Here is a 14,598-nt window from a genome sequence, read left to right as displayed (position 1 = left end):
CACGGTATAAAAAGAAAAGGGTGTTCTGTTCCTGGCTCCAGAATGACATTCACTTTGTTTAGTGCCTGCATCGGTAGCCCTTTGCATTTCTGTATGGTATCATTCAGAAATGATTTTTTTCTGGGTGTAAATTATAATCAACAACAAATTTGTTGTCTGCATTTTTTCAGTTGATTTAGGATGAATCTGATGCGCTGAATCCAAAAATCACATTGCTTTTGCTCAATCAGGTCAAGTTTTTGAGCTATGGCCACATGTCTTTTTTTACATTTTTGTTCACATGTACGCTTGTGTGGAGCAGTTTAGAAGAAGTTGGTTGGGGGTAAAATCCCATGTCGAATAATTGTTTTGATTGGAAATGATTATTTTAATGACAAGAAGTATTCAGGTCCGATAGATCTGAGTGATTATGTCAAAAAGGGATCAGTTTGAAGTCATAAAACCTCGAAATCTTCCATAAATTGGTGCGGCAAAGCATAAAGTTGGGGGATCAAAACTAAGTTAATGGGGCAGCCGCCCCACGAAGTATCCTGAACTTCAATCAGCACGTCGTCCTGTAGCTCATTGTGATGAAATTCCAGTGCCTATCTTCGGAGAACTTCTGGACATTAGTGATGAAGATGCCTCCAGTGTTGAAGGACATGAAGAAGAAGTGGTTCTTGAAGATGATGCTCCACATCCATTTTTCCAAAAGGAGTTGAATGATCTAGTTCGCGACCTCAGCTTGTCAAAGGACTCTGCCAAACTGTTGGCATCCAGATTGAAGGGGGAAAACCTCCTCTCTGACAGTGCTCGCATCAGCTTCTTCTGCAACAGGCATCAAGAGTACCTCCGTTTTTTCTCGGAAGAGAAGGACTTGATGTACTGTGCAGATATTGCACAGCTTCTGCTCAAGCTTGGAGTGCCACAGTACGAACCCAAAGATTGAAGACTGTTCATTGACAGCAGCAAGTGATCACTGAAATGTGTTCTGCTACACAACGGCAACCAGTTTGCCTCTATACCCCTGGCTCACTCGAGTACACTGAAGGAGAACTATGAACTATGTGTTGACCTGAAGATGGTGAACTTTTTGTTGGGACAACAGTCTGGCTTCACCAAGTACCCATGTTTTCTGTGCATGTGGGATAGTAGGGACCGTGCTCAGCATTACACGAAGAAGGACTGGCCTGTTCAGAAGGAATTGGTGCCTTGCAAAAAAAGGAATGTCATCAACGACCCTCTGGTGGACAGAGACAGAATACTCTTCCCAGCTCTGCACATCAAGCTTGGCTTAATCAAGCAGTTCACCAAGGCTCTGGACAAGGATGGTGACTGCTTCACTTACTTGTGCCAGGCTTTTCCAGGATTGACCATGAAGAAGTTGAAAGCTGGCATCTTTGACGGTCCTCAGATCCGTCAGCTGATCAGAGATCCCGAGTTCGGAAACTCAATGAACGAAGTGGAACTGGAAGCATGGAAGGCATTTGTTCTGGTAGTGAAGAACTTTCTTGGCAACAATAAGGTCAGAAATGACGCAGAACTTGTCAACAACATGCTGACTGCTTTCAGAAACCTGGGCTGCAACATGAGCGTCAAGAAGCACTACCTATTTCCTGAGAAACTGGGTTCAATGAGGGATGAGCAGGGGGAGAGATTCCATCAGGACATGAAAGAGATGGAGACCAGGTATCAGGGTCGCTGGGACGCAGTCATGATGGCTGACTACTGTTGACTCTGAAGAGAGACCTCCCTGCTGCTGAGCATTCCAGGAGTTCCAAGAAATGGAAGTTCAAGCCCTGAAGTTTGAAAAATGGTGAAGCAACATGCAATTTACGTGCACTTACCTTTATCAATGCCCACCATTCAGTTTACAGTAAACCTGACCTGATGGAGAGAAACGGATGCCATTTCCTGATTCAGCAGTGCAAAAATACCCTAAATCAGTTGTAGAAATGTAGACAACATTCAAAAAGTAAAAAATTGTTACCCAGTGTAATAATTGGAGCAGTAGGGTAGGTAGATTCGAGATGCTCTGGGAAGACCTCTAAATCTGCCCATGTGGCCTTAATTGCCGATTTTTTTTGACGGGGGGGGGGTAGGCTTCTGAATGCCAGACTTCCAGTTCCAGTCAAGATGGAGGAGACAAGGTGACTCTGGCTACTCCCTAATTGAAGGCAAGATTTAAGCTCCTAATCTATTTCTTGGCACCAGTTTATCTGCCTCCCCATTCTACCTTTCAATGCTTTATTAGAGCTCTTCTCAAAGCTGCGATTTATGTTCTACCCTGCTATTTTATTGGACTAATAACCTCTATCGTGAGGCTGCAGGAAGTTGCAGGAAATGAAAAGCTGAACTCTCTTCCAGCCCCCCCCCCCCCGAATGAGAGGCACTTTTGAAGGCTCACAACTTCATTTTGAGAGAGGCTCAACAACCTGCTTCCAGTAATAAATATTGCAAAGGGGCTTATTAGCAAACGAGACTAAAACACTCTCTATGCAAAGACGCCGAGTCCTCTGTCGCAATTAGAAACTAGAACCAGCTGATTTACCTGAGGAACTGAAAGCAAGTTTGGCTCAATAAATTTTATCTGGCATTAGCTATTATCTTATGTCAGAGATATCAGTAAACTTCAGTGGCAACTACCGTAAATTCCTGCCTTCGCTAGTGAGTATCTTTCAGTGTTAGCACCCGGACTCTGGCATTAGCCAAGGCAAGGTTAAACTCCCCCGGAGCAGAGGGTCATCAGAGAACTAGGTAAAGGTACCCCTGCCTGTATGGGCCAGCCTTGACAGACTCTAGGGTTGTGCGCTCATCTCACTCTAGAGGCCGGGAGCCAGCGCTGTCCACAGACACTTCCGGGTCACGTGGCCAGCGTGACGAAGCTGCTCTGACGAACCGGCACCAGAGCAGCACACGGAACGCTGTTTACCTTCCCGCTATAAAGCGGTACCTATTTATCTACTTGCACTTAAGGGTGCTTTCGAACTGCTAGGTGGGCAGGAGCTGGGACTGAATGATGGGAGCTCACCCCGCCACGGGGATTCGAACTGCCGACCATGTGATCGGCAAGTGCTAGGCGCTGAGGTTTTACCCACAGCACCACCCGCGTCATCAGAGAACTGCTGATACTCAATTACTCCATGCCCTATATCTATTATGGTCCTTACCAGGAAGAACTGTAAGGACTTGGGAATCACACTAACCTTGCCTCATAGCTCTACGGAGCCACGAAGGAGGCAAAGCAAAGCAAAATTTCCCCCAAAAAGAAGTGAGCAAGAGAGTTCAGAATGAGAGCTCCCTAGACAAGGTTATCCCCCTGCCTCCCACTGTGCTGGACTGGTAAATACAGCTCAAAGACTCTAAAGGATTATTTTGAGACAAATATGAATTCAGAGGTGGGAACAAGAGTCGTTTGGGATGCAAGTAAAGCATCCTCATACAACAAAATTTTGATTAAGAAAAAAATACAGAATGAGAAGAAAGACAATATTCTGTCTCAACTAAAAGACAAAGAGAAGAACTTAAGATCTAATCTGAAGAATCAACAGATCCAAAGGGAAATTAAAGCACTACAGATCCAATATTCTCAAATTATAAATCAGGAAATAGAATGGAAAATAAAAATGATGAAAGAGAAATTTTGAATCTCCAAATAAATGTGGAAAACTGCTTGCTTGGCAGTTAAAAAAGAGGTAGAAACAAAGTACCATCACTAATATTGTATCAGAGGGAAAATCTGTGGAGAACCCTGCAGAGATAAGAAGATGCTTTCAGAAATATTATAAACAGCTGTATAAAAACGGAAAAGATGATAAGGTCAAAACTGAGCACTTTATTAAAGTAAATGGACTACAAAAAATTCCCGGAAAAAAAAAATCCCACTTAATGGACTGATCACATTACAAGAGGCAGACAAGGCGATTAACCAGATGCAGCTTGGCAAAACCCCAGGACCAGATGGTTTGTCTGCAAAGTACTATAAGACTATGAAAGAGTGTCTTATTCAGCCATTGGTTGATGTATGCAACAAGATATTAAGAAGGGACAAAGCACCTGAAACCTAGAAATAAGCTTTTATAACTCTGATACCAAAACCAGATCAAGATAGATCCAATGTAAAAAAATTATAGACCGATCTCATTACTCAATGTGGATTCCAAATTGTTGCTAATATTTTGGCCAATAGGTTGAAGAAGGTACTAATAGATTATATTCACAAGGATCAGGCAGGATTTCTGCCTGGAAGACATATGAAGGATAATATTAGAAATATAATTGATGTGTTGGGAAAGTTGGAGGTTAAAAAAAAAATTGTAAAGCGATATTAATGTTTATTGATGCAGAGAAGGCCTTTGATAATGTATCTTGGAATTTTATGAAAAAGAATTTAGAAAGTATTGGGGTTGGACAAGATTTTTTAAATGGTATTAATGCGATCTACTTTGGACAAAAAGCAAAAACTAGTAAATAATGTGGTTTCAGAAGAAATTAGAATTGAAAAAGGAACCAGGCAAGGGTGCCCACTTTCCCCTCTGCTTTTTATTTCGGTTCTGGAAGTTTTGCTAAACATGCTAAGGAAAGAGGAAGAGGTTAAAGGTATAATAGTAGAATCCAAACAATATAAGTTAAAAGCCTTTGCTGACGATCTGGTGTTAACTTTACAAGATCCAGACTGCAGTGCAGTGAGAGCACTGGAGTTGATTCAGGAGTTCGGGCATGTAGCAGGATTTAAGTTAGATAAGAGCAAAACCAAAGTTTTGGGGGGAAATCTAGATAACGAGGAGGGAAAATGTCCTTCAGGAAAAGACAGGCCTTGTTTTTGTGAAAAAAGTGAAATATTTGGGTGTGAACATATCAGTGAAAAACTTATATAAGGATAATTATGAAAAATTATGGAATGAAATTAAGAGAGATCTTGAGGTTTGGTCAAATTTAAAATTATCATTGATGGGCCGAATATTGGTGGTTAAGATGAATGTATTGCCAAAGATGTTGTTTTTATTCCAAGCTATTCCAATTATTCATAACGTAAAATGTTTTAAAGAGTGGCAGAAAGCAGTGTCTAAATTTATCTGGCAAGGGAAAAAACCCAGAATTAAATATAAAATACTAACAGACTCAAGAGAAAGAGGGGGATTTTCCCTGTCAGACTTGAAGATATATTTTGAAGCTGCAGCTCTCTGCTGGATTAAGGAATGGATTCAATTAGATAATGTTGATGTATTAGACCTGGAGGGATTTGATAATGTATTTGGTGGGCATGCATACTTATGGTGTGACAAGATAAAGGCTCATAAAGGTTTTAAAAATCATGTAATTAGAAAATCTTTATATAATGTTTGGATAAGATATAAAGATCTCCTAGAAAGGAAAACACCCAGGTGGCTTTCACCAATGGAAGCAGAAAAAGTTAAATATGGAGTCTAAATGGTTGAAATATGAGGACTTATTGTTGGAAGATAATGAAGGATTTAAATTAAGACCATTTGACCAAATTAAAGACAAATTAGATGGTTGGCTACAATATTATCAGATCAATGAATTGTATAAGCTTGATAAGAAAAATGGTTCTGCAATGGAAAAATCCAAACTGCAAACAGAATTGTCAGATACAAATGTTAAAAACCTATTCAAAATGTATAAGTTGTTGTTGGAGTGGCATACAAAGGATGAACAAGTTAAATCAGTGATGATAGATTGGGCAAGAGATTTTGGACACAATATATTGTTTGAAGATTGGGAAAGGTTGTGGAAGAAAGGGGTTAAGTTTACTGCTTGTACCGTATTAAAAGAAAATATCATGAAAATGATGTATAGATGGTACTTAACCCTGGTAAAATTAGCAAAGATTTATCACACAAATGATAATTTATGTTGGAAATGCAAAAATAAAATAAAAATGAAGGCACTTTTTACCATTTGGGGTGGACGTGTCCTAAGGTGAAGGACTTCTGGGAAAAGATTTATAATGAATTGAAAAAAAAATGTTGAAAAATACATTTGTTAAGAAACCAGAAGCCTTTCTACTTGGAATTACAGGATTGGAATTGCCCAAAAAAAGATGTTAGATTGTTTTTGTATGCCACTACAGCGACAAGATTGCTATTAGCTAACAATTGGAAATCTCAAGAAATACCAACAGAAGAATGGCAGATGAATATGTTGGACTGTTTGGAGCTGGCAGACCCGACTGGAAGAATCCATGACCAGAAGAAAGAGGAGCATCAGGAAAATTGGAAGAAATTCAAAGAATATTTAACCAAATATTGTAATATAAGATTTTAGAAGTTACTGGAAAGTACCAAACAGGCCTAGGACTAGAATAAGAATGAATTGTCAAAGATCATGGGCTAGATTATTAAGAAAAGAGAATAGTAAATTGAAGGAGTTGATTTTATGAGAAATATGATTTTGGAGAGCTGTTACAAAGTGACTCAACGAAATTCAGTTAGGGGGGATTTGAGGAAGTCAGTTAACAATGAAAGTTAAATTGGGTTTTAGAAGTAATAAGTCTATTATTTTTGTGTGTTTTTTCTTTAGTATTGTAATGTATATTTTGTGTCTGTGTGTTATATGTTACATTTGTGATAAATGATGAAAATTAATTTTAAAAAATTGAGGGGAAAGAAGAAGTTAACCCATCAGGTGGGGAGAGCCGGTTGCGAGGGACATGGGGAACCCTTGCACCTTTTCTGCACGGCTTGCGCGGCCCCCATCTGCATTGTCTGCAAGAGGTCAAAAAAGCACAGCAAACACGAACTCATTAATCTGGACCAGGCTTCACAGTGGTTGAAGCAAATAGTCCAGTTTCTGGTGCAAGAGACACGAGTGATTATGGAATTGAAACTGGCTGAAGAAGAAAGAGCCAGGCATATCCGGCAGAGCTAGAGGAGGAGAAGAACAAGATCATGGGCGCTTTTGAGCAGATGCGCAACTTCCTGGAGGAGCTGCAGCGCTTTTGGCTGACCGAGCTGCAGGATCTGGAGGAGGAGATGAAGAAGAAGAAGGATATAAATATCATCAAGCTCTCGGAGGATATCGCCGGTCTCAGTGTGAGACACATAGAAATGGAGAAGTGGTGCCAACTGGCCACTATTGAGTTCCTGAAGGGCATCGGGACTACGGTGACCGGTTTCAGGGGTTGAAAAGAAGGTGGACACTGCTGGGAATCTCTCCAGGCATGGAAGAGAGACTCATCGGTGGAGACTTCAATGCCTGAATGGGAACATATGATAACTGTCTATACACTCAGTACAAGCAGTTCCTGGACCATGATAGCCAGACAGATATAGGCATTACACGCCTCTCTAATGATTGCATATGCAACTTTTTAGGGCTCTGCTTAGCCCTGGTCGCAAAACGGAGGGAACTGTTGATATTAAACGACATTTTTCTAAGGCAGGCGGAAGCGTTATAGATTATATTCTAATTTCAAGATTCGCGTATGGCTTTGTCATGAAGTTCCAAGTGGGCCATAAAACTGAGAGTGACCATCTCCCTCTAACTTTAGTGTTTGAAAGCCTTTTGAAAAACCAATTGCCAACCCACAATATACTCCCACGGTGAATTTGGGTATACCGGCTCCCAAAAGAATTAAATGGTGCCCTGTGCTGAATCCTCCTCCTTCAATCAGTGGAGCTAAAGAATATACATTCTGCTATTGTTTCGACTAACTCCACAGCTGTGGTCCTAGAACTTTTTAAGATACTTATAGAAAAGCTGAAAACACAATTATCATCTGCGATACAGAATACAGCCACAAAGGGGGCAAGGGATCTAGCAATGCAGAGTGCAGACAAACAAGGAAGCATATGAGAACTATTTATCACAAATATAGGAATACTGGGGCACTTCCTTTATTTACTGCATATATCTCCATAAGACATAACTACAAACAACTATTAAAGAAAACAAAAACAAGAAGCCAAGCGAATCGCATGGCAAAGCCTGGTCACGGCTTCGCACGAGAAAGACCCAACTTGCTTTTGGTGTACCTTCAAGTCTCAGTCAGTTTTATTGCACATAGCCAAAGGCTGCCACAATGTACACAGAATTGTTTGACAATTAAAAGAAAATATGCTGAATTGGTAAAAAAAGACTTAAAACATTTATATTATTAAAACATTACGTACTCTAAACAAAGCTATAAAAGTACCCCAATGTACAAATAAAAACATTAAACAATAAAATTCATAAGCTAAAATCATCACATGGTCACTAATGTTAAAAACAATGTCAATTAATACAGTGTGCAATTTATACTCAGAGTTTGGTGATAAAGATAGAGCATAGCCTGAGGTAGATAGATAGGATCAAATAAATTCATCTCCTTTACAGTTAATGGCTACCTTGGCTATATAATTTGCTCTAATTTTCCTAGCAGCAGTTGCAAAAAGTGCTACCTGCCAGGTCACATACTTATCTGTGTCTGCAAGGAGATATAACATCACGTCAAGGGGGTTCTGGCCAGGGGACCCTGTCATTATAGGTACCAAAAATCTTTTTCTTGCATCATTATATAAGTGACAGTGCAAGTATAAATCATAAGGTCCTCTACTTCAGAACATCCCCTAATGCAAACACATTCGTTTTTTGGTATGCCTCTGTGTCTCCCATCTCTATAAGCAGAGTTTATTGTATTTAATCGTAACTCTGTAAAAGCTTTCTAAAGTTGTACAAAAGTCAATTCATTAAAATAAGATGTATGTTCACTGGCCTCTCTAAGTTTAAAATACAATGGGGCGCATGTAGATGTGCACATAGAGTTTAGATCGTTTTTAGTTGCCACTGCCCTTATGGTTCGTTTAAAAATATTTTTCTGTGAATATAAGGGGAGTTCTTTAATCTCAGTCGCTGAGAGGTCATATTTGCCCATCAGTTGGGCAGCGTGATGTACCCAGTTTTTAAGGGGTAATCCATTTGAGAGCTCAATCAGGCATTTTTTTGGTAGCCTAGTGTTGTCCAACTGTTGAACTCTAAACCAGTAACAGAGAATTCTTTTATCTATTTGGTTCTCTATGTTCAACATGCGAATTTCCAACCTGACCATGGCAGATTGCACGTCTTTGGGTAAACCTAAAAGAACTCTTAAAAAATAATTCTGTGGGGGTTCCAGACAGGAGCCCTTTGAGGTACCCCAAACCTCTGCACCATATAAAATCTGGGCCATTGTTTTTGCTTTATACACAGATAGGCTGGGTTGACCAGATTTCCACCTTTACAGGCAGCGAATTTCAGAATAGCTTTTGCTGATTTAAAGGCTTGCAATTTAATATTGGATAGCTGTGTATTCCAAGATGCCGTTTCTGAATAAATCAATCCCAGATATTTAAACATATTTACTTGGTTTATGATGTGTTCATCCAGGTGCCAAACATGCTTTTTAGAACGCTTCCCAAATACAATGAGCTGCGTCTTATCGTAGTTTATAGATAAAGCATTCCTCGTGCAATATGAACTTAATTTTGCAAGCAGCTGTCTCAGGCCCACCTGGGTTCTAGATACAAGTACTAGGTCATCAGCATCGCTTCTCGGCCTTTTGGCTAAGATCAAGTGTAGCTTTTGGTGTACCATATCTGGCCTACTGGACCAGAAGTGTAACGGACTCATTTGTACTGTTGAACTCCAAGAGTGGATCTGATACTTTCAATCATTGTATTATGACAAGGAAGCTCAGTTTAACAAGCCAAACATTAACAAGCCAAGCATTCAACCAGAGGGTTCACACCTGTAACCACAGGCCACCTGTAACCACAGTGGAGGTAGAGAATTTGATCGCATAGCTAAAGAACAAGGCCCCTGGGCATAGATTATAGTTTACCACCAGCTCTTCTCTCCTGCAGTATGCTGAGAATTCTCCTATCAACCTTTTTAGGCCTATTTTTGTTCGGGATAGGAGGACCGCATCATCAGCATATGAAATATATTTCTGCTTGTCCCCAGACGCTGAAGCTACACAAGGATTACTTTAAGTATAGTTTTGCAACACAAAATATCGTTCCCACTGCCTCTGCTGCTTTTCTAGGTTCATTATCCAGGCCATATTCTTCTCTTCATGCATTTTTTTGGTGGCATACTTGCAGCAAAGCTAAGTATCTTAGGGTGAAAAGAAGAAGGATCTTGGAAACTGGGTGACTGATTAGCTCAGAGTGGCACTGGTGCAAGCTCCCCCCCCCCCCCCAAAAAAAAATCATTCTTCTATAACTTCAGGGTGTGCACGACATGGCCATCGGATTCCTTGTTATTGGAGATGTATCTCTCCACCATGGCTTCAAGTTCTGCAGTCGTTGTCCCACATCTGCTGCTCCTCCAGAAAAGAAAAGAGGGGAAGGACAGGAAAAGAGGAAGACCATAGCAAGTGAAAGAAACTAAGGACAGCCTTGGTAGTGGACGTTAATCACTAAAAGGGGGGGCCTTATGTATAGAAGCAGCACGATCATAAATGTATTTCAAGTCTTGTCCCCCTAAAACCATTAACAGACGAAGTCTTTGGGCAGTTTTGAGGAGTCTTGTCTTGAAAACTCTAAAATCTTGACACTTCTAGAACTGTCCTGAGCCCGTGTTTGTCAGGTGATGATAAAAAGGGAACATTTTGCGTTTCTAAACAGCATGCAGGTTCCAGCTGCAGCCAATCAGCACTGCCCTTTGCAGGCAGAGGGGCCTATTCCTTGTGTATCGCAGGCCTCAGGCACCAGACCCAGGTAAAATAAAATGTCTGCATGTTCCTGATTTAGTTTCATGATACTGGTTCCTAATGGTGCTCCTTAGCACTATTCATTTCTTTTTATGATTGGTAGGATAAGCTACACATATACACACATGGAAATGCATTATGTTTACCAGTTTTTTTAAAAAACAAAATCGAACCCCCCCCCCAAAATGCACAATCTTTGGAACAAAAGAATTAAAGGCAGAAATTTAAAGGGAAAATACATATTCAAAGAACATAGTGAGGTATAAAAAAGTATTTCTCATTTTTTTTTCTTTTGTTTTCCTCCTCTTCTTGCTATAGAGTTCCTCTACTAGTAAATTTTGCAATAGCCAGGCCTCATGAACTGGGGGGGCTGTCCCACTTGCAGGGGGCTCATGTCACTTCAGTAAGGGGCGAATCGGCTGTAGCCACCTCGGTATAAACTTGCCACAGCGCCAACTCCATAGCTAGTGACAGGGGCAAGGGCATGGTAAGGGTCTGCTGGGTACACCCTGCCATAACCATCGCTGTAAGTCGCTGCAGCAGCAGTGGCTGCCGTTGCGGTAGCAGGCTGTGCATATCTGTATGCTGCATATCTGCCATAGAGGTCAACACCATAAAATCCGTCCTGGTAAACCACACCTGGGTAAGCTGGGATGGCTGTTGGAGGTACTGCTCTCACTGCACCATACACTGTCTGCCCTTGGCTCCTCAGATGAGCTCCCCTGAATGTGGCTGCTGTGGTGGCTGCAGTTGGGTAAGGGAAGCCTGGAACTGCATATAATTCAGGGCCATACACTGCTCCAACCACAGGGCTCAGCTTCCAATCGTTTGCATATGGTGTGACCATCTTATTAGTCATCACATGGGCGGTGGCATTATTAACCTTGATTTTACGGCCCTCTACCACGGTGCCGTGTAATTTCTCCCTGGCCCTGTCTGCATCAGCACTATTCTTGAAAGTTACGAACCCGAATCCCTTGGAGCCACATTCATTAAAGATTATCTCTACATCAAGGATTTTGCCAAATTGCCCAAACATCTGCCTGAGATCAGGATCCCGAAAGCGGAAGGGAATGTTGGAGACATGCAGCCGCTTTGGAGTAGATTTGCTCTCGGTACTCTCCTTGCTTTGTGTCTGTTACGGCTGGTCATCCGTCCGTGCCCCTCCTTCTGTCTGCATAAGAGATCCATTCTGTGTGGTGGCTGTGTTCGTGTTCTGTTCTCCGTGCGCCTGTGTACTCCCGTAGATTGTCAGATTGTGCTCGCTGGTCTGGCCTGCATAGTCCTGAGTGTGGGGTACGCCATGCTCTGTGGGGATCCCATTCTGTGGGGGAGGTGGAAATAGGATTGCTGTGAATGGCTGGACCATTGTGTCAGGAGTGGCTGTCGGCTCCTGGTTACCCTGAGTGACCATTTTCTTTTTCTCCATAAACCAAAACGGGGGGAGGGAGGTGTTGGAGAAAGGGGAAAGAAAGACCCTTTCGCCAGGTGGGGCTGTGGCAGAACCCTTTGCCTATTTGCTGAATGGCGACCCTTTGCCTATTTGCCGAATGGCGACCCAGAGGGAGCGGGGCGGTTCCCCTTGATCCTGGTTTTCCTCCCTTTCTTCTCTCGTGTTTCTTCCTTTCTTTTCTCTTCCTCTCTGGCTGTCTCTCCCCCGCCCACCCTCTCCGCAGCTCTCTCATCAGCATATAAGAGCACTGAGATTGGTTTTGTGACCAATTTAGGAGCATGGAACTCCGGAGATGTTAGGCTTTTCACCATAAAAAAAAATTCCTTCCAGTAGCACCTTAAAGACCAACTAAGTCAGTTCTTGGTATGAGCTTTCCTGTGCATGCACACTTCTTCTTTTTCACCATGTCATTGATATATAGGTTAAATAAAGCTGGGGCTAAAATGCAGCCTTGCTTAACCCCCTTGGTGGCTGGTACAGGGCCTATGAGTTGGCCATTTGTGGAGGATCTTATGTACAAAACAGTATCTTTATATAGGCCATTAGTCAAAAATAATTATCTTTTATCTATACTGGATGTATTCAATTTGGCCCAGAGTCTTACTCGTGAAATTGAATCAAAGGCAGCCTTCAAATCAATGAAGGCTGCATATAAGACCCCACAGGTTTTCTTGGCGTATTTGTCAATAAGATGTGCTAAGACAAAACAGTGATCTATGGTAGATCTGCCTTGCCTAAATCCAGCTTTCTCCTCCACCAAGATAGCCTCAGCATACATCCAACTGGTTAACTTGATATAGAGGTGTTTTGCATATAATTTTCTAGGTATAGGTGAAAGACTAATAGGTCTGTAACTTACCGGGTGTGCTGGTCCCAGGGGGCGAGGTCCCTATTGCAGGGTGAGGTCCAGGACCTGGGTCGAGGGTCGGCAGACAGTCCTCCACAGGTGAAGTGGGGTCCAAAGCGAGGAGCCCGGCAAGGACAGGAACTCTGGAGGAATAGGACTGGGTGCTGGCCAAAACAGCTCTTCAATGACGTTGCTCCCACAACCTGGGACCGGGCTGACTGGCCTTTATATTCTCTGAGGCCAGGGGCGGTCCTGGCCCCCAGGAGACCCGCCTCTTCTGGCCTTAAGGTGAGCACTCCTCCTGGGAGAAACCAGTTCTCTCTGCCCTGAGCCTCTGCAGCTCAGGAGAGGCTGGAGGGTAAATGGACCCAGGGGGAGACTCACCTTCCCTTGACAGGGCTGGGAGAGGCACACCTGTAGGCACTGTGTCCTCAACCACCTCCAGAGCCAGAGTGGATTCACCTGGTGCCTGCTCCTGAGGATCCGGCACAGGTGCGGGCGGTTCAGAATCAAGGCCCTGCCCCAGTTCAGCCGGCCCTGGAGGCGGGGACTCCTGTGCAGGCTGGGATTCCTCTGGTTCAGCCTCTGAATTGGATTCCCAGGCCATCACACCGGGTCTGATGTGGGGCCCTTTTTATAAATTGGGATGATTATCGCCTCGACCCACCCTTCGGGAAATTGACCTGTTGAATCAATGTGGCCTGGTCTTCAGAAAGCTCCAGGAGGCTTCTACGGGTAGTGCTGGAAGAGATTCCCGTCTGAAACCCTGGAGAGATGCTGAAAAGTGAGTGCAAACAATCTGAGCAAGATGGTCCATGAGTAGGAAGCTTCACTGTTGAGCCCTAGACTTGGCCACTCTCTGCCCCCAGGGTCCTCTAGGTGTGCCTTTCCTGTCCCCTGCTTTCCTGCCAGCAGTGCACAGTCCCCGTTTCTTTTTCTTCCATCCTATTTTGGTCTGGCTTTTTGGAACTGCTAAATGGTCTAAATCCAAAGACTAATTAATTGAGGACTGAAGTACTTCAATTGCAGCACAGTGTTCGTTTCACCAGATCCTCCTTACCACTAACTGACAAAGTTCCTGTTCCTTGTTGAGATAGCAATGGCAGATGTAGCTGATTCACCTGACAAGATATCCAGAGGTTGGTGGTTGATTCATTTCAAATCTAACCCAAGGAGGTGCCTGGCTTCTTCTCTATTACTGCCTGCAAGGCACTGAGGTGCAACAGCAACACTGGACTGCTGATGGTGATGACCCAATTGCCAGCAAACACACCATGAAGAAGAGTCAAGACAACCAAATGTGACTAATATAACAACTTGAGGATCTGCAAAACTAATTAACTAGTCAGATTCAACAAATGCAACTGAGCAAGCATAAATATACTGCCATCACCTTTCCCCATTGGGTGAAATAATCCGCAGACCATAATGTCATCCCCTAAGGAAATATCACCTCTCCTCTTTTTCCAGGGGAGGAGGGGTATGGCAAATTCATCCCCTCCAAAAAATGGCGGGAATGACATTCTTCATGTGTGGAGAAACTGAGGTGTGGAGCATGTTCTTTCATTTCCCCAGAGTGAAGGCTGTTCCTGGGAGCAAATATGCCTTCTTGAGAAGCAAGAC

General features: G+C 42.7%; 1 protein-coding gene and 1 pseudogene across 23 annotated transcripts in view; one reads left to right on the top strand and one right to left on the bottom strand.

Moving 5' to 3' along the window:
- Nucleotides 1-14,598, top strand: part of LOC310836723 (putative G-protein coupled receptor 34) — a 359,394-nt gene that overhangs the window by 328,227 nt on the left and 16,569 nt on the right. The window lies entirely within an intron of this gene.
- Nucleotides 9,710-12,191, bottom strand: LOC310836715 (RNA binding protein fox-1 homolog 2 pseudogene; annotated as a pseudogene). Its single transcript has one exon. The product of its transcript is annotated as an RNA binding protein fox-1 homolog 2 pseudogene (transcript).

Source organism: Podarcis gaigeae (genome assembly GCF_964106915.1).
Source record: "Podarcis gaigeae genome assembly, chromosome: Z".
NCBI classification, from domain to species: domain Eukaryota; kingdom Metazoa; phylum Chordata; class Lepidosauria; order Squamata; family Lacertidae; genus Podarcis; species Podarcis gaigeae.
The sequence above is the reverse complement of the archived record's forward strand: the minus strand, read 5'-3'. Positions and strand labels throughout refer to the sequence as shown.